Source organism: Erpetoichthys calabaricus, chromosome 7 (assembly GCF_900747795.2).
Source record: "Erpetoichthys calabaricus chromosome 7, fErpCal1.3, whole genome shotgun sequence".
Taxonomy (NCBI): Eukaryota; Metazoa; Chordata; class Cladistia; order Polypteriformes; family Polypteridae; genus Erpetoichthys; species Erpetoichthys calabaricus.
In genome coordinates this window covers 53715638-53741421 of record NC_041400.2, presented here as the reverse complement: position 1 = coordinate 53741421, position 25784 = coordinate 53715638, and the positions used below count along the sequence as shown (strand labels likewise).

The 25784-nt window shown below is 39.3% G+C and overlaps 1 protein-coding gene across 1 annotated transcript in view; it reads left to right on the top strand.

The window, feature by feature from the left end:
• Window positions 1–25784, top strand: part of LOC127528868 (uncharacterized) — a 335224-nt gene that overhangs the window by 190625 nt on the left and 118815 nt on the right. The window lies entirely within an intron of this gene.

The window sequence follows — 25784 nt, the reverse complement described above, 5'->3', positions numbered from 1 at the left end:
GCTGTGGCTATAAGGTGATGCAGATGGTTAACAATAATACTTAATTAGACTGTGGTGTTTAATCAATTTTATGAGGCGTAATATGTTGTGGAGACCAGCCTCGACACAGACAGGCAGACACCGTTGGTTTTAAACACCACAACACGTTTATTTACAACTATATACATAGTATTCAGTCCCACACACAACCCAGTGCCCCTGCACCACACATCCTCAGTCCAGGCCTCTCACAATCCTGTCCTCTCTTCACCACCTCCACTCCTCTTCTCAGAGCTTCGTCCTCTTCCACCCGACTCCAGCTTACGAATGGAGGGAGGCGGCCTCTTTTATGTCTACCCAGACATGCTCCAGGTCCCCCTTGATGAGCTTCTTGCGGCACTTCCTGGTGTGGCGGAAATGTTGATGTCCAGAGCTTCAGGGTCTTCGGGGCACCCCCTGGCGGTGGCCACGGGCCCTTATAGGGTTGAGCTTCCATGCTAAGTTCCCGTGGCCCCCACACAAACCAGGGCGACAGCTCTCTCATGGTCCGGAGGAGGCATAGTCCCTCTCCCAGTCCTTCTCAGCGTCCCGGCTGGGCACAGCCCCCAGCCGCCTGCCACAATGTGAAAAACACAGCATTGTTTCTCACAGCATTACACTACCATTGCTAGCCATTGAAAGAAGGAAGGATGGATCAATGGATCCAAACTGTTTAGATCAAATTCTTTTTATACTTTTTGCATGTTGCAGCAGAAATTGAGATTTGTCAGACCATGCAACATTTTTTTCAATCTTCAGTCACCCATTTTTAGTGATCATGTAACCTTATCTTCCTGTTTTTAGCTGACAGTAGTTGAATGCAGCATGGTCTTTTGCTTGGTCTTTTGCTTCTGTAGCCCATCCACTTCAAAATCCAATGCATTATGAATTCAGAGATGCCTTTCTACACACATCTGTTGCAAAGAGCTACTATTTCAGCATTTGTGTGTTTTGTTTGGTCTGGTCATTCTTCTTTGACCACTCTCATTATTAAGGTGTTTTTGCCCACAGAAATGCTGTGCACTGGTTGTTTTTGTTGATTACACCTATGGCAGCAAGCCAGGACGCCTGGAGGATGAGAAGATCGGGAGAGAGGCAGTACCTCTCCCAGGACACGAGAGGGCACATGGATGATTCCGGAACCATTGACTGCAGCACTTCCGCCACACCAGGAGCACATCCGGGGACAATATAAAAGGGTCCGCATCACTCCATTAGGAGAGCTGGAGTCAGGAGGTCAAGGACTGAGCTTGTGAAAAGAGGAGTAGAGGAGGCAGAAGAAGATAGAAATAGAGAAGAAGAAAGGACTGAGTTATTGTGGTGATGGGAGCACTGTGTAAAGTGCTAATTGCTGAACTGGAAAACAAGAAATAAAAAATGTGAGTTTTTGAAGTGTGCCTCTTGTGTCTGTCTGTGTCGGGTTGAGTGGCTGCTACGTTCTCTAGAATTGTCACACATCATTCCCTGCAATCTGCATAGAGTGTAGCGCAGTCATTTTTGTGATGCTTAAAACATCAACAACAATCATAATATGCTCAAAGTCCCTTAGATGACATATCTTGACCCTTCAAATTCTTAGTCAAAAAACTGCTAAACATATTAACCTTGTCTGCATGCTACTGTACATGATGCAGTATATTAGGCTTGAGCAACATGATTGTCTTTTTTGTTTGCATTAACAATCAGATGTACCTAATAAAGTGGCCACTGAATTTGTACTTATGGGTCATCAGTGCAGATGTCCTGGAGTTGCCAGAATGAAAATGTTTTATTCTATTGGTAGAATTCTAGAGTGACTTACAAAGCTGCCACAGTTCACTGGCCTGACATCTATATTTGACTCTGTGGACTCAGCGGTTTCTTGTAGGGACTCTGGCCAAATTGTCTGAGAAGAATAACTGTAATTCAAAAGGCTTCAATTTGTGTTCTGAATCTACTGCAGATATACTTGTATAGGCTGTAAGGCATTCCTAGGAGCACAGAGCCATTCTGAGAACAAAATCCAAAGATAAAGCCCTTAGGGTGCCAATAAAATGGGAGGCATAAAAGAATCTTCCTTGAAGCCAGGGTAGGCAGATAAGAGCCACTTGGAAGTGTCTGTTCAATTTTAAGAGTCAAGGAAGGGCTTTGTCAGTATACATCTGCAAAAGGAAAAAAACAAAGAAGATTAACTGCATGTTGAAATGTCCAAAAAATAAAAAAAACACCTAGAAACACATTTAATCTATTGAGCCCTCATGAAAGGCAAAGCATTCTGTTTCTAGCGTAACATTAATTTTTATTGGGCTTATAAATTTGCCCATCCTTAGTCTCTTATAGATAAAAACTCTATTATAGTAAATTAGTTGAACTATTAGATCTACAGGTTTTACAGATACTATTCATAATGCAAATCACCAAAATGAAATATAAAACCTTTTTGACAAACATTGTCACTTATTTGCACATTCTGTCTTCTTTCTCTGGGTACGCCTGAAATCACATTTGTTCCTGGTTGTTAGGCTGAACTCTAAATTATCTCTGTATGAGTGTAAGTGTGCTGTATAAGGGACTGGTCCACCACCTAGGCTAGCTACGAGTGTTCTTACCTTATGTTTGCTGCTGTCCAGGTGCTTCTGACAAACCCAACCACCTTGTAAAGTAATAAGTTGACTCAGGAAATGTATTGATAAATGCATGGAACCTTTTTTAAAAACCACTGTGTCAAAGGACAAAAAACTTCAGAAAACCTGTCTTTTGCTCGTCTATTTAAATGTTCTTATTTGTTACTAATTCCTAACAGTTACAATATTCATTAGGATTATGTTCATACTTACTCATATTTGAACATCCAGTAAAATTATAGCAGTTAGATTTTCTTTATTTATTGCATCACCTTTTATTTCAGACTGAAGGAAAAAAAGAAGAATATGACATAGTAGTGTTACACAGTTTTTCCATTAGCAGCCAGAAAATATTTTGTTTCCATTAAGTTCTTCCAAAGATTCCTGATAATATTAAGAACAGTTTTAGATCCTATTTTGTTTGTGAAAGCGGTGTTGTCCTGTTATCAACTGTCATTTTTTGGTCTATTTATTAATTATTTTGGTCTGTTTTTAATGCTTGTTTTTTGGTTGTTCTGAAGCAAAAAAACATTACACTTATGGAGGCACCATTTTACAGTAACCGCCATGTTCAATTAAAGGGACCAGTGTTATTGTGTGCTTCATTATCATGCTGCCATTGTTTAAGATGGTGGTGTGGTATTCTAAATGCCCAAGGTGTACAGATAAACCTCTTACAGAAAACATCCTTTTAGTTAGGGAATAGATTGAGAAAGGCAAACAGTTAAGGTCTGGCCTGTCTGCTTTATTTCTTACATCTTCAAATTTTCATTTAATCCTTGCTCCTTTAGAACTATCAGCTGCACGCAGCAATGATGTATTGTCTAAAATTATCGGCAGGTGGGAAGACACTGTTTCTATGATTAAGTCATGGATGACAGTGAAGCCATGATCCAACGTAAGGATGTGTGGGCCTGTGGGCTTTGTCAGTGACCTGCATATTTTAATGATTAATTTTTTTACACTGTTTAGCTTCATGTATAACTCTGGGGTGGAGTTGGTGCCATGGTTTTGGGGAGTTCAGATTTATATGAATATGTTTTCATTTGCTACCCTGTTCCTTTTTTTTAAATTAAATTTACAAAATAAAAATTAATCTAAAAAAATTTCATTTATTATTATGGGTTTTGTCAATTGAGTCTCACTTTGACTTCCTATTATTTTGACCTTAAGTCTGTTTCCAAATTCCATTTTAGCTTCTTGTTTTACAATCTTCTGGGGCCTCATGCATAGCGCCCATGCGTAGAATACACAGTAAAACATGGCATATGGACAAAAGCGGAAATATTCATACACACAAAAAAGTCCAGATGCATAAATCTGTGCGAACACCAACGTCCACGTTCTTCCGCTCCATAAATCCTGGTTAGCGTGAAAAGTAACGCACTTTCACGTGCCTTCTGCCACTCCCCAACTCCTCCCAGAATTACGCCTCTTTGAATATGCAAATCAGTATAAATAGGCCTTAAGCTCAGTGTTCTGTGAAAAGGCAGTGGCAAAAGCACAAGGGGAAATAGAAGAATTTCAGTGAATACCAAGTAGAGGCAAGGAAAAACGTACTATTTGTTGGTTTAAACAGTGGTATAAACAACAAAAGTAAGTTGATCAAGTGACATAGAGTATCAGAGAAACTCGAAAGCTCAACTTCACAAAGTCGCACAGTGCCCGAAATAAAAAAGAAGTTGTCAGATATCAAAGTCGCCGTGAAAAGGCGAGTCGTAGCACACCGTCTGAGTGTCATATGAAAGCTTATTAGGGTATAGATAAAAGAAAAAAAAATAGGAACACAGTGAGAAAAAAGCTCAAAATGTCAACTTTAATCTTGACATTTCCACATTAATCACGTAGTTAATTTTGTCATTAAAGTAGAACATCATAAACTTAATCTTTAAATCATTTAATTTACTAGTTTCTCAAATACCATCATAACTAAAGTAGCACGTTAAATGCTTTGTTTTGTATGTGTTCTTCTATGTACTCTATGTGTGTGAATCACTACGTGCTTTTTAAACAGGCTTTCTCTTCCTCCTACTGGACACAGAATCCATTACATTCATGATATTACAGCTCTCTGAATAATTAAAATACTGAGATGTATACTTGATATCATTTTCATGATAATAGGAGTTAAAGCATGTTATTAAACATGGGAGCACGGTGGCGCAGAGATAGTGATGAGCTGGTGCCTTGTCCAGAGATTGTTCCTGCCTTCTGCAAGATGCTTGCTGCGCCATGCGCGACCTTTGATGGAATAATTTATTGCAGCAGTACTGTCTTTTTCAAACGTACTAACCCCCAATTCCTGTCCTTACTTTTCTTTCTCCAAGTAACCAATCGCCACACAATCAGCTCTGTAATAGATGTTAAGCCATCTGTAAGGTTAGAACGCAGATTCTTCAAAACTTTTAAGGAACACTGAAATATATTCATAGTACGTGTTTATTCTATCCATCTATCCTTCCAGTGTTGCGCCAGCCCCAGCAAGAATAAAGTGCGAAGCAGGAACAATCCCTGAACTAGCTAGCACTGCTGCACTGTGTTCTCACATGTTTAATTATTAACAATATAGATTATTTAAATGATGTTAACATATTTATTTGTCTAATGTAATAAATATATTTTGCTGCATTTCATCTTAAAAATGATATTGTCATCATATATAAATATGTGCTTTATAAAGTGGCTCAGGTTGTGCAATATTATAACTGTATTGCAAGTTTACAGTGAGGCAATTGTACTAATAAGTACAAACAGTTCTACAAGGAGCACTTGATGGACTGATTGAGTGCGTTTATAGTTCTTGGGATAAAACTGTTTCTGAACTGCAGGGTCAGTAAAGGAAAGGCTCTGAAGCGTTTGCGATTTGAGAGCAGTTCAAATAGGCAGCATGGCTGTGGCAGCATGTGCTTGATGCTGTATACTGATAATTCTTTTTTCAATCAGCTGCTGTAGAGCTGTGATTCCACACTCAGATACATTTGCCTATTTGATACAACTCAGATACAGTGATATAAATACTCTGAGTGGTGCATTGAGAGGAACAACGCCAAAGCAGCTATGGCATTTGGAATAGTTTGGCCATTCCGTGGACCATTATATTGTTACAGGTTAATTACAATCAGATGCCTTAAACTAATAAACAATATGCAGTTAATTTCAGTGTATCTGATAAAGCCGCATCAGGGATGTGGATCTAAAAAAGAAAGGGAAACCACACTGGAACAAAAGCACTGCTTTGATGCTGGGTGCTGCCAGTTTGCAAAACTGAGCGGAGAACTTGCGTACGCCAAGCATTAGCTGGCGTGAAAATGTCTGTGGCTTTACGTCTTCCTCTTCCTCTTCTTTCGGCTGCTCCATGGGGACTCCTGTCTAATCTCGTCTGTCAACCTGTCCATCACCATTGCAATTAAGAAAGGGCTCAGAGCTGATCCCTGATGTAATCCCACCTCCAACTTGAATGTATCTGTCATTCCTACCACAGACCTCACCACTGTGTCAAGTTTAGGTTTTATACATCGTGATGTGAGCATGGAAATGGAAGTATGCAACATTTTTGTGCATACACACCATTAATACATGAGTCCCCTGGTCTTATTATAATGGAATTTTCAGTCCCTTCTCTCTGTCTGATGAATATTTTATAATCAGGACTGTACAGACTGCTCTGGCTGGCAGCAGAAATAGAAAGGAAATCAGGAGAAGTCGCAAAATCAAAATGACCAGCTTAGGGTCAAAATCATGAAGATGTGGATAACATATACTAAGGTCAGGACGTGAACCAAGAATTGTAGCTAAAAATGCGCCAGAAAAATCATAGCCAAATAAGAAACAAATAACCAGAGCCACATTGACAAGGCATTGATTGGAATAAGAACATTTTGTAACCAGAATATTCTGTAAAGAATGAATGCCAAAGTTTTTTTGTAGGTGGACTGCAAATGAAGTAATAACTGTCAACAAAATTAAGAGTCCCCATAATAAAACAATACATTGCTGTGGGGGAATAATTTTTTTTTTAAACGTTGTTAAAAACACGTTGAAAAAAAAATACAACCAATATTTTCCTTTGTCTTTAAAACACTGAAAAAGATATTCAGAAAATGTAAGAAACCAAGATACTGTCATAAAAAAAATTAAATCACAAGGCAGATTATAACAGGACAGGGTGAATGTCACAATTACTAAATGGTTTACCTCATGTGTGGTCATCCAGATGAAAGCCTGCACTTGAAGCTTTATTTCTGCAAAAAAGAAGAAAAAACAGAAACATAAATTGACATTCATAATCTGTAATTTTACTTCCAAGTCTAGAAAAATTATCGCCCATCCCATAAGGCCTTGTTTAGAAATGTTATGTTGTTCTAAATCTTGTGAGCAACTACCTTACTAAAGCATATTGTTCTGAATCCACTAAATGTGGCACTGCTGCAAGTTTAAAAAGTAGTTTCTAATTTATGAAACGTGTGTTATAACACACACAAATGTTTGTCTACATTAGATTCTGTCATGCATTTGGCTTTAAGATCCAAGATGCCCCTTCTTCTTCTTCTTCTTTCGGCTGCTCCCATTAGGGGTCACCACAGCGGATCATCTTCTTCCATATCTTTCTGTCCTGTGCATCTTGTTCTGTTACACCCATCATCTACATGTCCTCTCTCACCACATCCATAAACCTTCTCTTAGGCCTTCCTCTTTTTCTTTTGCCTGGCATCTCTATCCTTAGCATCCTTCTCCCAATATACCCCTCATCTCTCCTTTGCACATGTCCAAACCAGCGCAATCTCGCCTCTCTGACTTTGTCTCCCAACCGTCCAACCTGAGCTGACCCTCTAATGTACTCATTTCTAATCCTGTCCATCCTAGTCACACCCAATGCAAATCTTAGCATCTTTATCTCTGCAACCTCCACATCTGTCTCCTGCTTTCTGGTTAGTGCCACCATCTCCAACCCATATAACATAGCTGGTCTGACAACCGTCCTGAAGACCTTCCCTTTCACTCTTGCTGATATCCGTCTGTTACAAGTCACTCCTGACACTCTTCTCCACCCATTCCACCGTGCCTGCACTCTCTTTTTCACCTCTCTTCCACAATTCCCATTACTCTGTACAGTTGATCCCAAGTATTTAAACTCATCCACCTTCGCCAACTCTACTCCTTGCATCCTCACCATTCCACTGACTTCTCTCTCATTTACGCACATGTATTCTGTCTTGTTCTTACTTTACCTTCATTCCTCTCCACTCTAGAGCATATATCCACCTCTCCAGGGTCTCCTCAACCTGCTTCCTACTATCGCTACAGATCACAATGTTATCAGCAAACATCACAGTCCACGGGGACACCTGTCTAATCTCGTCTGTCAACCTGTCCATCACAATTGCAAATAAGAAAGGGCTCAGAGCTGATGTAATCCCACCTCCACGTTGAATGCATCCATCACTCCTACCGCAGACCTCACCACGGTCACACTTCCCTCGTACATATCCTGTACAACTCTTACATACTTCTCTGCCACTCCCGACTTCCTCATACAATACCACAACTCCTCTCGAGGCACCCTGTCATATGCTTTCTCCAGGTCCACAAAGACACAATGCAACTCCTTCTGGCCTTCTCTATACTTCTCCATCAACACCCTCAGAGCAAACATCGCATCTGTGGTGCTCTTTCTTGGCATGAAACCATACTGCTGCTCACTAATCATCACCTCACTTCTTAACCTAGCTTCCACTGCTCTTTCCCATAACTTCATGCAGTGGCTCATCAATTTTATCCCCCTGTAGTTACTACAGTCCTGCACATCCTCCTTATTCTTAAATATCGGCACCAGTACACTTCTTCTCCATTCCTCAGGCATCCTCTCACTTTCCAAGATTCCATTAAAGAATCTGGTTAAAAACTCCACTGCCATCTGTCTTAAACACCTCCATGCTTCCACAGGTATGTCATCTGGACCAAAGGCTTTTCCATTCTTCATCCTCTTCATAGCTGTCCTTACTTCCTCCCTGCTAATCCATTGCACTTCCTGATTCACTATCTCCACATCATCCAATCTCTTCTCTCTCTCATTCTCTTCATTCATCATCCTCTCAAAGTATTCTTTCCATCTGCTCAACACACTCTCCTCACTTGTGAGTAAGTTTCCATCTTTATCCTTTATCACCCTAACCTGCTGCACATCTTTCCCAGCACGGTCACTCTGTCTCACCAATCGGTACAGGTCCTTTTCTCCCTCCTTTGTGTCCAACCTCTCATACAACTCATCATACACCTTTTCTTTAGCCTTCGCAACCTCTCTCTTCACCTTGTGCCTTATCTCCTTGTACTCTTGTCTATGTTCTGCATCTCTCTGACTATCCCACTTCTTCTTTGACATCCTCTTTCTCTGTATACTCTTCTGTACTTTCTCATTCTATCACCAGGTTTCCTTTTCTTCCTTCCTCTGTCCAGATGTCACGCCAAGCACCCTTCTTGCTGTCACCCTTACTACATCTGCTGTAGTTTCCCAACTGTCTGGTAATTCTTCACTACCTCCCAGTGCCTATCTCACCTTCTCCCTAAACTCAACCTTGTTGTCTTTCTTTTTCAACTTCCACCATCTGATCTTTGGTTCTGCCCTCACTCTCTTCCTCTTCTTGATCTCCAACGTCATCTTACAGACCACCCTCCTATGTTGCTTAACTACACTTTCCCCTGCCACCACTTTGCAGTCTTCAATCTCCTTCAGATTGACTCTTCTGCATAGGATGTAATCTACCTGTATGTATCTTCCTCCACTCTTGTATGTAACCATATGTTCCTCCCTCTTCTTAAAATACATATTTACCACAGCCATGTCTACTTCATTCACCACTTTCTGTCCCTTGGGTACACTGTTCATCACTTCATCCAACTCACTCACGGGGCATATGCACTAACAACATTCATCATCACACCTCCAATTTCCAGCTTCATAATCATTACTCTGTCTGACACTCTTTTCACCTCCAAAACACTCTTGACATACTGTTCCTTCAGAATAACCCTTACTCCATTTCTCCTCCTATCCACACCAGGATAGAACAATTTGAATCCACCTCCGATCCACCTGGCCTTACTCCCCTTCCATTTAGTCTCTTGCATGCACAATATATCAACCTTCCTTCTCTCCATCATATCTGCTGACTCTCTCCCCTTACCAGTCATACTGCCAAGATTCAAAGTTCCTACCCTCAGTTCCACTCTCTTTACCTTCCTCCTCTCCTTCTGCCTCAGGACACGTCTCCCCCCTCTTCTTCTCCTTCTTCTTCTTCTTCTTTGGCCAACAGTTGCCCAATTTCCGCCAGCACCCTGTTGGCTAACAGTACTGGTGGTGGTCATTGTTAACATGGGGTTCGGGCGAGCCGATATGGAAATTTGTATTACTGTCCGCATATTGATTTGGCAAAATTTTACACCGGATGACCTTCCTGACGTAACCCTCCCCATTTATCCGGGCTTGGGACCAGCACGAAGAAACACCCTGGTTTGTGCATCCCCTGTGGCTGGGTTTGCATCCCCTGTGGCTGGGTCAAAGATGCCCCTTGCAGGCAGGAAATCAGAGTGGTGAAAAAATCCACTTTTGAGGAATTATCCTTTGGCATGTGTTGGAACTGAAACATTTTGGTCATTTAAAGGGGATCATCTTTATATCACTATGAGGTGAGTGGTAACATGGTATAGTAGTTCACACTGCTCCCACACACATATGGAGAATTATGTTCAACTATTTGCAGTTCCACTATTTGTAAGGCATTTGCACATTGTCACCTTGTCTGTGCAGAGTTCTTTCTAAATACAGCTATGCACCATGTAATGTCCACTCGGGCAACTTTCAACTGCATATGCGTCCATGGTCCCATAATATTTTAGTACAGTTCAGAAATTCCAATCAAAGAATGGGATATAGTGGATGTAATTGGATGTAATGAACACGACAGCTTCCGGCTTGTAATACATGTATCTCATCGCACTGCCAACACTGTATTGTAATTTTTATTGTCATTTTAATGGACATTTTCCCTAATAACAAATAAAACTTTACCATATTGTGACATGTGAGTTTCTGTCTTGCACCCCAAAACACGAACCTGAGTCTCAGTACTTTAGCAAAACCAACCCTAATTCCTCTTGAAACAGGAACAGCATGGTTATTTATTGTAGCGGGATCTGCCACTCTCATACACAGTGATCAGGCAGGGTCATGGCCAGGTTAGTGGAGAAGTAATACTGTTCCCTGCAGTTACAATGTTCCTTGCATCACCCATCGACGCCAGGTGCCCATAGCGCAACTGCAATCTTTTTGGATTTGTTTTCGCGGCGAGCTGCTACAGCGCTGGGAGCCTGCGATTGCCCCGACAACTGATATACTATCTTCCACTGATGCGGCGACCGCACTTCGGGGTGCTCTTTGGTGTGTCCCAAACGAGTTTAGAAACCTTACAATATAAAAGTGTATGCTTCTACTCATAGGCAGCAGCACACAATCTGACATATTGTGCATCTCTCGAGCATTGTAGTGTTAAATTTTATGTATTTAGTCAAAACAGGTACACAACAGTATCCCATATAGCTTTGCTAAGTTTTCTATATACTGTAATAAGGTGTTCACACAACGTCCAAATCTCAGAACATCTCATTTCAGAGAACATATCATAGACATACCTGTACTTAAGTTTTCCTTTCACATTCCAAAAATGTTAATGATAAGTTAACTGAGAAGTCTAAATAATTAGGTTAGATTAGATATACTTTATTAATCCCCAGGCATTAATAGTATAGCATAGTATAGTATTATGGTTGGCCTGTTGGTTCCCATTTTCTGATGTTCACTTTCCTTTTTGAAGTGTCTTAATCAAAGGCTGATTAGTGCCTTTAATTGTACTGATATTTTTAACTAAATGTGTGGTGTATTTGGTACCCTGTTTCATTTTATTTTGTGCTTGTCTAAACATATCCCATAGAAGCTGCATAAGTGTTCAAAAACATTTACACTGATGTGTTTTTTCCCCTTTCTTTCCCCTTTCTACTAATACCAAGGACGTCAAGACTAAGAGCTTTGTTCCTGGTGTTTTCCCATTACAACCAAGAATGTAAAAGGAGGCACTACTTGAATATTGATTACCACAAATAAAACCATTACATATTTATTTATTTGATTAAGAGGCACATAAAACGGATTTAATATCTGGACTACAGATATGTAATATGTAAAGCTCTTTGTGCATAAGAAATATGTTCTATAAACTAATATTTTATTATTGTAATTATTGGGCAGCACACTAAAATGGTGGTTATTGCTGCCATCCCAGCAGCACTAATTGCATGCCACTGTTTGCATGAGCTGTCATTAAGCATAAGAAGATCATTTGTCACTCAGTAACATTTCTCTAGCTGCTACTATCTCATCAACAAGGTAGGGTTTATTAAAAAATATTATTAGTAAGTATGAATGAGGTGATACATTGGATGAAGCAAGCATGTTAATTTTCACTTTTTAAACAACATTTAGTAAGCATCCACTCCATTAGTACCTGTTCCTTACTTTTGTTAAGAATCACTTTTAAAAGGAAATGTTTCAAGGCAATTAAAGGAGCAAACAAAATTCAAACACTGAAAATCTATTCATTCAGTTACTAAAACCTCCACTTCACTTGACTTTCAATGTGTTTTTCCTATTGAGGGTTATTTTAGCAAGGCCAATGTCCAACTTCTCTTGGGGAATTAATACCTAGATGCTCCCAGGTCAGTCTTAAAGGTATAATCCATCCAGTGTGTCCTGGGTCTTCTCCCAGTAGGCTGTGCTTTGTACACCCTTAGCCTCTTAGCCACATGCTTGAAATGCATCAGTTGGCTCCTCTCAATTCAAAATCTCGCAATGTTGAGCTTCTCATAGTATCGCTTAACAGCTAGATTTCAGCCACTTGTGATCTCATTGTTTCTGCTGTTTCCCAGAGCCTGTAACCATAGGCTAATTGGTTCTTATATTTGACCAGTGTAAAATATATATTTTATATGGTACTTATGCCATATAGATTGTAGTAATGGCTGAAAAAGGTTTCAATCTCTTTCTTTCATTCAGAATCGAGATAAAGAAGTTTCTGATAGAACAGAAATCAACAGTGAAAAACAGACAATAGCAAAAAGTATGAAAAAATCAATGAGAAATTTTCAATTTATTAATATTGCATAATCTATAGTCTATTAGTATGCTCACAACATTCCAAACACATGTATTTTTACTAAAATATTGTGATATAAATCACTCCTGGAAAATGCTCTCATGAACTAAACTAGAACATTCTCAGACACATCCCGGCATTTGAAATAAAGACATTCCTACTCCGACATTTATTGGTTACAAGTCCAGACCTGTAACAGTTTATTCAGTGGCTGGCATTGTATTTCATGTGATATCGACAATGCATAGTTGCTGAGAGAAATGTACAAGTAAACATTAAAAGTTAAATAAAAGTGAATGAAAATGTTATCAGGAATAGAATACGCTTCAGACTTGCACATATCCGAGATGTGACAACCAACAAAACATCAATTCACATGTGCAGTTTCATAGGTTGGGAGCATGCACTGGTACAGCATGTTACCATACTCACAAAATTGGACATTTGGATGCCGTGGGTGCCGCCAGGGGGAGCTCATAGAGGACCTGGGGACTCCTACTTTTCCAACAACCCAGAAGTACTTCGGAGTCAGGAGGACGGAAGCCCACAGTACTTCCGGGCTACTTGAGGACTGATGATGTGGAGTTTGACCCGGAAGAAGAGAAGGAGCACTTCCAGGTCAAGGAATATATAAAGGACTGGTAGAGACCCAGCAAGCTGAGCCAGAGTTGGGAGGTTGGGTGACGAAGCTGCTGGGAGTGGAGGATTAGTGTACAGTAATCCCTCCTCCATCGCGGGGGTTGCGTTCCAGAACCCCTCACGAAAGGTGAAAATCCACAAAGTAGAAACCATATGTTCGTATTGTTCTTTTTATATATTTTAAGACCTTAAAAACTCTCCCACACTATTATAAACATTTCCCGCACAATTATACAGCATAAACCCTTTGTATTCTCTTAGATATTAGGTAAGATTTGTTGAAATTATGTATGTAAACACAGTTTATATACAGTAAAACCTAAATATTATTTTAAAGATATCGAGCGTCTCCGATATCACATATGTTACAGCCATTATGACAGACAGGCCACCAGCAATAAATACATACAATGCAAGAAAAATTGTATACAGTAAAATGTGTGTACAGTGACACTAAACTATGTACATGTAATAAGTACTGAACGTAGATAATTAATTATGGTTACTCACCAACAATGACACGACGACTTGTTCGATAACGATGAGTTTAATTTTACTGCACAACAAAGGAGAGCGTTACAGCTCTTCTAAAGGAGCCTCTTCAGGCAGCTGTGTAGCACCGCCGTCATTCTTTTTCCATCAGTCTTCAATCCAAATCCCTAAAGCAGATTCCATCCAGACTACTGCCTTATCACGTCCACTTGCAACTCGTTTTGCGCCCTGGTTAAAGGACACTGCGGGTGTAGATCTTATATGCTTTTCTCTTTTTTAAATAAAAAGAATCGTGGACTCATTGATGATGTAATGGTGTCCTGCAGCGGTGTAGCTGTTCCCTTCCTTCAACATATCCAAAACTTTTACCTTTTCTGCAATCATTTGCATCTTCTGTTGGCGCTTGGACACGGCCCCTGAAGCAGTAGCAGGAGCACGTTAATGCTGAATGAGTGAGATGAGACTTCCTGGTTAATGCAGCACTCTGTCGCTGACCCAATCAGCACACAGGAACTTTAACTGTGTGCTCTGATTAGGTAGCTTCTCAGTCATTTGCCAATAGCGTCCCTTGTATGAAATCAACTGGGCAGACCAACTGAGGAAGCATGTACCAGAAGTAAAAAGACCTATTGTCCGCAGAAACCCGCGAAGCAGCGAAAAATCCGTGTTATATACTTAGATATGCTTACATATATAATCCGCGATAGAGTGAAGCCGCGAAAGTCGAAGCGCGATATAGCGAGGGATTACTGTACTATTATTGATCATTGATTATTTGTATTGAGAATTGTGGTGATTATGGTGCTTTGTGCACTGTATTGAAGAAAATAATTAAAAATTATACTTGGTGCTTTTAAATGTGTGTCTGGAACATCTATCTGCTGGGTTTCACGGGGCAACAGCGACCCCTAGCGTCCAGAATAATATATATATATATATATATATATATATATAGTGCATCCGGAAAGTATTCACAGTGCATCACTTTTTCCACATTTTGTTATGTTACAGCCTTATTCCAAAATGGATTAAATTCATTTTTTTCCTCAGAATTCTACACATTACACCCCATAATGACAACGTGAAAAAAGTTTACTTGAGATTTTTGAAAATTTATTAAAAATAAAAAAAATTGAGAAAGCACATGTACATAAGTATTCACAGCCTTTGCCATGAAGCTCAAAATTGAGCTCAGGTGCATCCTGTTTCCACTGATCATCCTTGAGATGTGTTCTGCAGCTTAATTGGGGCCACCTGTGGTAAATTCAGTTGATTGGACATGATTTGGAAAGGCACACACCCGTCTATATAAGGTCCCACAGTTGACAGTTCATGTCAGAGCACAAACCAAGCATGAAGTCAAAGGAATTGTCTGTAGACCTCCGAGACAGGATTGTCTCGAGGCACAAATCTGGGGAAGGTTACAGAAAAATTTCTGCTGCTTTGAAGGTCCCAATGAGCACAGTGGCCTCCATCATCCGTAAGTGGAAGAAGTTCAAAACCACCAGGACTCTTTCTAGAGCTGGCCGGCCATCTAAACTGAGCGATCGGGGGAGAAGGGCCTTAGTCAAGGAGGTGACCAAGAACCCGATGGTCACTCTGTCAGAGCTCCAGAGGTCCTCTGTGGAGAGAGGAGAACCTTCCAGAAGGACAACCATCTCTGCAGCAATCTACCAATCAGGCCTGTATGGTAGAGAGGCCAGACGGAAGCCACTCCTTAGTAAAAGGCACATGGCAGCCCGCCTGGAGTTTGCCAAAAGGCACCTGAAGGACTCTCAGACCATGAGAAAGAAAATTCTCTGGTCTGATGAGACAAAGATTGAACTCTTTGGTGTGAATGCCAGGCGTCACGTTTGGAGGAAACCAGGCACCGCTCATCACCAGGCCAATACCATCCCTACAGTGAAGCATGGTGGTGGCAGCATCATGCTGTGGGGATGCTTTTCAGTGGCAAGGACTGGGAGACTAGTCAGGATAAAGGGAAAGATGACTGCAGCAATGTACAGAGACATCCTGGATAAAAACCTGCTCCAGAGCACTCTTGACCTCAGACTGGGGCGACGGTTCATCTTTCAGCAGGACAACGACCATAAGCACACAGCCAAGATATCAAAGGAGTGGCTTCACGACAACTCTGTGAATGTCCTTGAGTGGCCCAGCCACAGCCCAGACTTGAATCCGATTGAGCATCTCTGGAGAGATCTTAAAATGACTGTGCACTGACGCTTCCCTTCCAATCTGATGGAGCTTGAGAGGTGCTGCAAAGAGGAATGGGCGAAACTGGACAAGGATAGGTGTGCCAAGCTTGTGGCATCATATTCAAAAAGACTTGAGGCTGTAATTGCTGCCAAAGGTGCATCGACAAAGTATTGAGCAAAGGCTGTGAATACTTATGTACATGTGCTTTCTCAATTTTTTTATTTTTAATAAATTTGCAAAAACCTCAAGTAAACTTTTTTCACGTTGTCATTATGGGGTGTTGTGTGTAGAATTCTGAGGAAAAAAATGAATTTAATCCATTTTGGAATAAGGCTGTAACATAACAAAATGTGGAAAAAGTGATGCACTGTGAATACTTTCAGGATGCACTGTATATATCTATAATAATAAAAGGCAAAGCCCTCACTGACTGACTGACTCACTCACTCACTGACTGACTCACTCATCACTAATTCTCCAACTTCCCGTGTAGGTGGAAGGCTGAAATTTGGCAGGCTCATTCCTTACAGCTTACTTACAAAAGTTACGCAGGTTTCATTTCGAAATTCAAAGCGTAATGGTCATAACTGGAACATATTTTTTGTCCATACACTGTAATGGAGGAGGCGGAGTCACGTATCGCGTCATCACGCCTCCTACGTAATCACGTGAACTAAAAACAAGGAAGACATTTACAGCACGAGTCACACGCGGGAACGAAGGTAAATGACGTTAATTTTTGACTGTCTTTTAATATTGTGTAAGCATACATATTAACACATGTGCAATTAAACGTGTGCATTTACGGGGTGATTTCTCAGGCTTAAAAGCTCACCTTTTATCAAACGCGGGAAGAAAGGTAACTGACGTTGTTCACTGTCTTTTAATACTGTGTAACCATACATATTAACACATGTCCAATTAAACATGTGCATTTACGGGGTGATTTCTCAGGCTTAAAAGCTCGCCTTTTACTAAAAAGGTAAATGCAAAACTATTTTCAATCAGTTTATTGAAACGCTCCCGTTAAGGATTGCAATAACATATTCGCAAGATAAAAGAACGAAGTAGGGGGAAATGGAGGAACAGCCGCAAACAGCGAAGAGCAAAAAATTAATTAAACAATTGAGAACGGAGCGAGTTAAGCATACAAGCATGTTCATAAGGGAAACAAAGCACGGTGTAAAACGTAACTTTCAATTAAGTTTATAGAAAAGCTCCCGCTGCGGATTGCAATAACATATTCGCGAGATAAAAGTTTAATGACAAGACACGAGGTATAAACGAACCACACGCCGTGGCGCAACGTTAGGGGCAACAGTTTCAACCATTCTGTGATCTGCTTCTCGCAACTGAAAGACGGCACATGGCGGATGTTAGCCGACTTGCTGACCGCAACGTTAGGGGCTTCAACTATGGCGCTGACACAACATCTCAGTGCCAAGACTTTGCAGACTGTACTTAAAAGACACGCCCTCCTCACTGGACAGTTAAAAACACCAATCAAACTAACGATGACATCAAGTATTACCCAATCCAAAGTAGGAAAGGAGGCATCTTCATAAAATGCGTGTGGGATAATTTGCATGAGACGCTGCTTTAAAAAAAAAATGATACAAAACATACGGGATAAATCCCGTCCAGTATTGATTCAAAACGGGACGCGCAATTTCATTCTCAAACCCGGCACGATTCTGTATTTTAAAGGACGGGTGGCAACCCTACAGTGCCAGGTAACCACCCATACAATCAGATTGTGATTCAGACTAGGAATGCAATGAATGTAATTACCCCGATCTACATACAAGGCGAAAGTCTTGCAACATTCAAAGATGATGGTTTGGGATAATTAGTACTTATTAAGTACACCATGGAACATAAAAGAGCTTATGAAGCCTTGAACCGAAAAAAGCAAGATCTCAGAGATCGTAAAAAAAAAAAAAGGAGGTAATGTCGTTTTACTCGCTGTAGATTTTACTCAAACATTACCAGTTATTCCACGAGGGAGACCAGCAGATGAACTCAACGCGTGTTTAAAATCCATGCTTCTCCCACGGTCGGTTATATGTCGCGTGTTCTCGGGTAGGTACACCAAAAAATGTATACATTTAAGCATGTAATGGGCAAAGAAAAAATGAGGTATACCCGAAGGCACTGCAGTAGTACTCAATGTAACTTTACTTCTTAAATGTTAATGTTTTACTGTTTAATAATTTATACGCTTCTTATATATTGTTCAAATTCTTTTATCAAAATACCAGTGACAGCGCAATGCACGATAACATGGAGTGAATACACCATACGCATCTGCCCATGGCCGCCCTGGTGTGCGCAGATAGGAGTTGATTCTAAAATAAAATAAACATAAAAAGAGTAATACAATCATCACCCATAAAGCGGATAGCAGACGTGACGTATTATATGTGTACCAGATTTCAAGTCAATAGGTGAAACGGTTTGCAAGCTACAGGTGATTTAAAATCCTGGACAGACCAACGAAAAGCCACGGTAGCAAATTATAGAAGAAGATTTTACTGTTTAATAATTTATATTTATATGAAATGTGCTTCTTATATATTACTTCATATTCTCATATGATAATGATGTTAATGTTGTTTATATTGATTTCTATGTTATTGTAAGTGCATCTATGTGTGTATGTGTATGTATGTATGTATGTGTATGTATATATATATATATATATATATATAAAAAATATATATATAAAAAATATATGTGTATATGTATATATAATATATCTGTATATGTGTGTATATGTGTGTGTATATGTGTATATGTATACAGTATATATATGACAGCAACACTCATAACAATGACAACACAATTACATTGACAATCATGTTACGTTATTTTTAAAATGTTTCCTTTAGTTTTTCATAACCTCTTTAACACACTACTTCTCCGCTGCGAAGCGCGGGTATTTTGCTAGTATATATATATATATCTATACTAATTAATAAAAGGCAAAGCCCTCACTGACTCACTGACTGACTGACTGACTGACTCATCACTAATTCTGCAACTTCCCGTGTAGGTGGAAGGCTGAAATTTGGCACGCTGATTCCTTACAGCTTCCTTACAAAAGTTAGGCAGGTTTCATTTCGAAATTCAACGCGTAATGGTCATAACTGGAACCTCTTTTTTCACAATATACTGTAATGGACGGCAGCTCGATGGCCGTGGGAGGAGGAGTTGAGTGTCACGTCATCACGCCTCCCACGTAATCACGTGAAAAGACTGTGAACGCAGTAGGGAGAAATGAAGGAGGAGCCGCAAACAGCGAAGAACAAAAAATTCATTAAACAATTGAGAAGGGAGCGAAACAATAAGAAGCGAGCGAGTAAAGCATACAAGCATCTTCATAAGGGAAACAAAGCACGGTGTAAAACGTAAGTTTAAATTAAGTTTATAGAAACGCTCCCGCTGCGGATTGCAATAACATATTCGCGAGATAAAAGAACGCAGTAGGGAGAAATGAAGGATGAGTCGCAAACAGCGAAGAACAAAAAATTCATTAAACAATTGAGAAGGGAGCGAAACAATAAGAAGCGAGCGAGTGAAGCATACAAGCATCTTCATAAGGGAAAAAAGCATGGTGTAAAACGTAAGTTTAAATTAAGTTTATAGAAACGCTCCCACTGCGGATTGCAATAACATATTCGCGAGATAAAAGTTTAATGAGAAGACACGAGGTATAAACGAACCACACGCCGTAGCGCAATGTTAGGGGCTTCACCTCTGGCGCTGACGTTCGAGATTTGATTCCCGAGAGCGGATGCAGTGAGTGTGTACGCCTGATGAGTCCAGAATTAGGGAGAAACACGTGTCGCATGCTCTTTGCATTATTTGAAAGTAAACTATTAAAACCATTCTATGATCTGCTTCTCGCAACTGAAAGACGGCATATGGCGGATGTTAGCCGACTTGCTGACCGCAATGTTAGGGGCTTCAACTCTGGCGCCGCAAAGAGCGAAGAACAAAAAATTCATTAAACAATTGAGAAGGGAGCGAAACAATAAGAAGCGAGCGAGTGAACCATACAAGAATCTTCATAAGGGAAACAAAGCATGGTGTAAAACGTAAGTTTAAATTAAGTTTATAGAAACGCTCCCGCTGCGGATTGCAATAACATATTCGTGAGATAAAAGAACGCAGTAGGGAGAAATGAAGGCAGAGCCGCAAACCGCGAAGAACAAAAAATTCATTAAACAATTGAGAAGGGAGCGAAACAATAAGAAGCGAGCGAGTGAAGCATACAAGCATCTTCATAAGGGAAAAAAGCACGGTGTAAAACGTAAGTTTAAATTAAGTTTATAGAAACGCTCCCGCTGCGGATTGCAATAACATATTCGCGAGATAAAAGTTTAATGAGAAAACACGAGGTATAAACGAACCACACGCCGTAGCGCAACGTTAGGGGCTTCACCTCTGGCGCTGACGATAGAGATTCGATTCCCGAGAGGGGATGCAGGGAGTGTGTACGCCTGATGAGCCCAGAATTAGGGAGAAACACATGTCGCATACTCTTTGCATTATTTGAAAGTAAACTATTAAAACCATTCTATGATCTGCTTCTGGGAACAGAAAGAGGGCACGTGGCGGACGTAAGGTGACTTGCTGACAAACCACAAGCGTGACCTGGCAGGTAACCACCCATACAATCAGATTGTGATTCAGAAAACGAATGCCATGAATGTAATTACCACGATCTACATACTGTCAAATAAACGAAACACATGCCGTAGCGTGACAGCTGTGAAAAGGGAGCTTCACAAAAAAACAGATCCTTAACAAATTGTTATTGGTATATTTTCGATCCGTTTAAAAAGGTTTTCTTTTCTTCTTAATAAAAAATTAAAAGCAGTACTTCGCCACAACGAAGCGCGAGAATTTGGCTATATATATCTGTTTCTCACAATTAAAAGAGGGCACGTAGCGGATGTTAGACGACTTGATGACCAAGCATAAGCGTTACCTGCCAGGTAACCACCCATACAATCAGATTGTGATTCAGACTAGGAATGCAATGAATGTAATTACCCCGATCTACATACAAGGCGAAAGTCTTGCAACATTCAAAGATGATGGTTTGGGATAAGTACACCATGGAACATAAAAGAGCTTATGAAGCCTTGAACCGAAAAAAGCAAGATCTCAGAGATCGTAAAAAAAAAAAAAAGGAGGTAATGTCGTTATACTCGCTGTAGATTTTAGTCAAACATTACCAGTTATTCCACGAGGGACACCAGCAGATGAACTCAACATGTGTTTAAAATCCATGCTTCTCCCACGGTCGGTTATATGTCGTGTGTTCTCGGGTAGGTACACCAAAAAATGTATACATTTAAGCATGTAATGGGCAAAGAAAAAATGAGGTATACCCGAAGGCACTGCAGTAGTACTCAATGTAACTTTACTTCTTAAATGTTAATGTTTTACTGTTTAATAATTTATACGCTTCTTATATGTTGTTCAAATTCTTTTATCAAAATACCAGTGACAGCGCAATGCACAATAACATGGAGTGAATACACCATACGCATCCGCCCACGGCTGCCCCGGTGTGCGCAGATAGGAGTTGATTCTACAATAAAATAAAATAAACATAAAAAGAGTAATACAATCATCACCCATAAAGCGGATAGCAGACGTGACGCACTATATGTGTACTAGATTTCAAGTCAATAGGTGAAACGGTTTGCGAGCTACAGGTGATTTAAAATCCTGGACAGACAAACGAATAGCCACGGTAGCAAATTATAGAAGAAGATTTTACTGTTTAATAATTTATATTTATATGAAATGTGCTTCTTATATATTACTTCATATTCTCATATGATAATGATGTTAATGTTGTTTATATTGATTTCTATGTTATTGTAAGTGCATGTATGTGTGTATATGTATGTATGTATGTACAGTATATATATATATATATATATATATATATATATAAAATATATGTGTATATGTATATATAATATATGTATATATATGTGATATATCTGTATATGTGTGTGTATATATATATATATATATATATATATATATTATATATATATATATATATGTGTATATGTGTGTATGTGTATATATATATATATATATATATATATATATATATATATATATATATATATAATATATCTATATATGTGTGTATGTATATATATATATATAATATGTATATATGTATATGTATATAAATACATAATATATGTGTATATGTATATATATATGACAGCAACACTCATAACAATGACAACACAATTACATTGACAATCATGTTACGTTATTTTTAAAATGTTTCCTTTACTTTTTCATAACCTCTTTAACACACTACTTCTCCGCTGCGAAGCGCGGGTATTTTGCTAGTACTGTATATATATATATATATATATATATATATATATATATATATATATACTGTATATGCCTTTAAGATCATTTATTTCAGTGTTGCCAGGAACATTCCTTAAGTGAGACATGTTTTCTCTTCTTTTGCTTATTTTAATTGATTTGATATCAAGTGGCAATCAAGATGTGGAGAGTTTTCAGGTTGTGTATGGCAGTTTCAATTGGCCTAGTTATAGTGTGATTTCTGGCGTACACTGCAGTAATTCATTGCTGAATGAACATCCAGATAATAACCTGGTACTCTCCTGAAAAAAAGTGGTTTACTCCTTGCAAGTAAGTTGTAAGCAGCTGCCCAAATGGAAAAACGTCAACTCTCCAGGTAACACATGGTCTTATTCATGAATGAGGGTAGAGGTCATTGAGAGATTACAATTTGGTAGAGCATCAGCAATTTTACCAAACTAAGATGTTGAGGCAGAAAACCAACTCTGTGAACAAGTATTTCACTTTACCAATCAGTCTACATTTACTGAATCCTGATAATCCAACTGCAGAGTATTTTCCTGCAATATCAGGTGCAAGTCTGGAAGCAAAACAGAATATCATACCATATATTAATTGAATCATGATAAAAAAGAGCAATACAGTCACCTTTCTAAACATTTGTAAATTTATTTGTGACACTACAAATTTACAGCAGAAGCAAAGGCTCTAATTAAGGAACAATATGGAATATTGCTGGAAAAACTGTGACAGTACAATACATTTCCCAGGAGCAGAACTGGTAGAAGGTGTCTATTCCTAATCAGGGACCATACACAGAGAAAGCAATTTGGTCTTCTATGAAACTAATATGCAGGAAAACTGGTGACATACTGTACAGTATGAAAGACACTATAAGGTAAATGTGCACAAAGAGTACTGACTGGTAATAGATTCAGATTTATACGAGAGACGTTCAAATATAAACAGGAATTTATGAGCTATACTTTATTTATTGAATACAATGAAATGTCTTACACACTATTTTTCTTTCTAGTCTCCTGCCACTCAATACACTTGTTCCAGCACTCAGGAAGCTTCTTAATCCTCAGAAGTCTTTTGAGTGCATGTTGACCCATTCTTGCACAGCGTCAATAACCTCCTCATTTGAGATGAATTTCTTCCCTCCTAAAAATTCCCTAAGTTGACCAAAGAGATGATAGTCCTTTTCTGAATGACTTGCACCAATCAAACACTCTAGACTGAGAGAGACATTCATTCCCAAACTAATTTTTAAGTTTTGAATTAATCTGCGATGGAATGACTCCTTCACTTGTCAAAACTTTGATAATAATTTGCTCCGCAACACTAGTGTGTACCTCCTGCTCCGACATGTTGATTACAGCTGATAGGAAGGGGGGAAAGAGCAGCTAGCACTACTAACGTCAACTTCAAACATGCATGTGTTTGTCCAATGAGTCATGTCTACCTTGCACTCCTAATCAAAACAGAGCATGAAAATTCCTGTTTATAATTAAATGCCCCTGGTCCAAACCTTATTTATATAATTGTAGTGTTTCATGGTTCAATTTTAAATATTCTAGATTCATCCATATTTCCTGAGCCTTAATTATTCATTATACTGTAGCATCAGCATCTGGAGAAAGATAGGATTCAGGAACCACTTGTGGTTAAGACATCATTCCAAGGAGAGACAAACTGTAGTCACACACTCACCCAAATCGAGTTACATTATTATACAAATTATGGAAACGGTGGTTTGATAGTGTTTGGACTGGACTACACAAAGAGAACATAAAAAATCTTCACAGGTATAGATTGACTTAGTCGTCATTATGCCCCGTCCTGCTCATCCCAGGAGTAACTGGCTTTGAAATGATACTTAGGTGATCAGACTGTAATTGATCACACAGAAATGAAATGTGGTATATTGAATCCAAAAAATTGTGGATCTGGTTTACAATTTCTCTTCTTTAAACTAACAAAACATCATTAATGAGGTTGTATTGTACATGCGTACAAAATGAAAAAAAAAAAAATGTTCAGCATCACCTTTAACTACATCTCAAAAGTACCTGGAAATTGTTAGCTGATGAAAGGAATAAAATTATATTCTGCTACACCTTTCTGGATGTGTAAAAAAGAAGCAATTTACCAAAGACAATGAATTAAGAGTGTAACAGAGGGGGGTGGGGTGGGGTGAGGAGGGGATGGGAGCTGCTGCAGTCATAAAACTGGAAGCTTCCGAATATCTAACAAATGACACAATTGAATTCAGGGATGGTCCTCTGCCTGCAACCCACACATAGGTAAAGTGCATTTCTGGTGAGTTTTCATTGCATCCCAACACAAAAACATTTCTTCAAGAGATTAAAGATTGAGCTTGGTTTGTCTTTTTCTTCACCAGAACAGCTATTAGCATTTTAGGTAATGTTGAATCAAAGCGTGCCTGCTGATAGAGCTGCCAGGAATTTCTTCTAGGGCCTGGTGTTGGCAGGGTTAACTAATCTTTCTTTGCAAATGATAGAGATTGCCCTGCTTAAGCAGTCTGCTATTTTTGTGGTAGTTTGCATTCTAATACTCTTGTGCATAGGCAGTCAAGGACAGTGATTGTTTGTCAAAAGAAAAGAGGTGGTTCGTGTTGTAATATGGGACACCACCACCTTAGCAGGGGAAAAAAAAAGTATTTACTGAAAATGTATGAAATTCAATCCAGGTGTCTTGTTATTTATGTTCATTTTCCCCCCTTTTAATAGCTGCTTATATTGTTTAGGTCCTTACCAACAACAAAAGGATAAATGCGCTGCCTACAGTAGGTCCCTCTGGTTATGCCTTGAACATGACACATGTCAGCCTATGATAAATTGGCTCCGTGTCTGTTCAATTTCAAATGCAAAGCTCTAGAGACAGAGGTGTTAGGAAGCAGGCATAATTCTGGCGAGCCGAGGCCTCAGATGTACAGAATTAGTGTGCACAGAACTGATAAGAAGGAAAGGAAGTTTGTGCAGGTTTGTTGACTTCCTGGGGTTGAAGTAATATTGGCAGCTGCAAGGTGTGCAAAGATGAAAAAAAGGAAGGCAGCTGTATGCTCGATAATGAATGTAACTAGGATTTGAAATGACAACTGTATCGTCCGCAAATGCCGTCTTACCTCTAACCTCCCCCAACCCCCCTCATTCTCACAATTAGAGCCTATTTGCATTCCAATTAGATTATAGGAAGAAAGAAAAAAAAACTAAAACAAATATTG